The 2,214-nt window shown below is 43.5% G+C and overlaps 1 non-coding gene across 1 annotated transcript; it reads left to right on the top strand.

Annotated features, from left to right (window-relative positions):
* The first annotated feature begins 238 nt into the window (after nt 1-238).
* trnak-uuu (transfer RNA lysine (anticodon UUU)) lies at nt 239-323 on the top strand. Its single transcript is given in 2 exon segments — nt 239-275; nt 288-323. It is a non-coding gene; the product is annotated as a tRNA-Lys (tRNA).
* Nucleotides 324-2,214: the final 1,891 nt, after the last annotated feature.

Genomic DNA, 2,214 nt, shown 5'->3' with positions numbered 1-2,214 from the left:
GTAAAGTGTTTTTTTTAATTGCTGCTAACGAATGACAAGAAATTTTGTACAAACAAGAAGAATTGTAAAATCACAAGTTCGCTGTCCATGTTTCTTACATCATGTTCAACAGAAACAAGGATTCTCCTCAACACGTTGCTGAAAATTGTAAACAGGAATTCTCCCCTTCTTCTCCATCGACAGGGATAATTCAGAGTCCCACCATGAATCTGTATGATGGAAACCAGTCCAACAGCGAGCCTGGATAGCTCAGTCGGTAGAGCATCAGACTTTTAAAACAAGTGGTGATCTGAGGGTCCAGGGTTCAAGTCCCTGTTCAGGCTAAAAGTTTTAAAACAGCTGGCAAGTTCTGCTTTTCCAGTGGACCAACATCAGCGAAAGGAGCAAGAGTTGGCCATTCAGTCCCTCGAGCCTGCTCCGCCATTTGACAGCGTCATCGCTGATCTTCGGCCTCAACTCCACTTTCCCGACCTATCCCCATATCCCTTGAGTTCCTTTGTGTCCAAAATTCGATCTCCCTCAGTTTTGAATCTATTCAATGGCTCAGCATCCACAGCCCTCTGGGGTGGAGAATTCCAATGGTTCACAACCCTCTCAGTGAAGAAATTATTCCTCATCTCTGTACCAAATGGCCGGCCCCTTATCTTGAGATTATAACCATTAGTTCTGGACTCTCCAGCTCGGGGAAACAGCATCCCAGCATCTACCCTGTCAGGCCCTCTAACAATTTTACATGTTTCAATGAGAACACCTCATTATTGTAAACTCCAGAGAATATAGGCCCATTCTGCTCAATCTCTCCTCACAGGACAACCTTCTTATCCCCGGAATCAATCTAGTGAACCTTTGTTGCACCCACTCTAAGGCAAGTGTATCGTTCCGCAGGTAAGGAGATCAAAATTGTACACAGTACTCCAGATGTGGTCTCACCAAAGCCCTATATAATTACAGCAAGACTTCCTTTTCCTTGTACTCCAACCACCTCGCAATAAAGGCCAACATACCATTTGCTTTCCTAATTGCTTGCTGCATCTGCATGTTAACTTTCTGTGATCCGTGTACAAGGACACACAAATCCCTCTGAATACCAACATTTCATACTCTCTCACCTTTTAAAAGTTATTCTGCTTTTCTATTCTTCCTACCAAAGTTAATAACCTCACATTTCTCCACTTTATACTTCATTTACCAACTTCTAGCCCACTCACTTAACCTGTCTGTATCACTTTTCATCCTCTTTGCATCCTCCTCACAGCTTACTTTCCCACCTCGTTTTGTATCGTCAGCAAACTTGGACACATTACACTCGGTTCCCTCATCTAAGTCATTAATATAGATTGTAAATATTTGAGGCCCAAACACTGATCTTCACGGCACCCCACTAGTTACAACCTGCCAACCCCAAAATGAACTGTTTATTACGAGTTTCTGTTTTCTCTCCGTCAACCAATCCCCAATCCAGGCTAATATATTACCCACAATCCCATGAGCCCTAATCTTGTTCAACAAACTTTTGTGTGGCACCTTATCGAATGCCTTTGGAAAATCCAAATATTCTATATCCACTGGTTCTCCCTTATCTACCCTGCTGTCAACACCCTCAAAACCTCAAATAGATTTGTCAAACACGATTTCCCTTTCATAAAACCATGTTGCATGTGCCTAATCATATTATGATTTTCTAAGTGCCCTGTTACCACGTCCCTAGTAATAGATTCTCGCAATTTCCCTACTACTATTGTCAGGCTAAAGGTTCTGTAGTTCCCTGTTTTCTCTCTCCCTCTTTCTTGAATAGCAGGGTTACATTTGGTCCGGAACTCTCCTTAATAGCCAGGCGGGATTAATGGTGAGACTGGCGGTCCCGAGGTGCATTTGGAAAATAAACATTAATTGAACCCTTCAGTTGCAACATTTAATAAAACGAAATTAATAAAAGTCACTGAAAATTTTTTTTCTGGAGTTCACCAAATTCGGGGTGGAGGGGGGGGGGGCTTCTATGCTGTGTGTTTGTGCCGGTTTTAATGGCTCGAAGCGCTGGGGTTTCAGTTTATTTTATTATCCTTGGTCCAAACGCGCTCTCCCTGCTTCCAATGTCTTTGCTTTTCGGCCGGACAGTAATATCATCAATGGAGGCTGCATCACCCAGCATGCAGCGCGGTTCAGATTGTGCCCTATCTGAATCAGTGGAGCCCAGTGCGCAGGCGCAGTAGTGAC

The sequence above is a fragment of the Heptranchias perlo genome, unplaced genomic scaffold, assembly GCF_035084215.1.
Source record: "Heptranchias perlo isolate sHepPer1 unplaced genomic scaffold, sHepPer1.hap1 HAP1_SCAFFOLD_715, whole genome shotgun sequence".
In the NCBI taxonomy this organism is placed as follows: Eukaryota; Metazoa; Chordata; class Chondrichthyes; order Hexanchiformes; family Hexanchidae; genus Heptranchias; species Heptranchias perlo.
The sequence above is the reverse complement of the archived record's forward strand: the minus strand, read 5'-3'. Positions and strand labels throughout refer to the sequence as shown.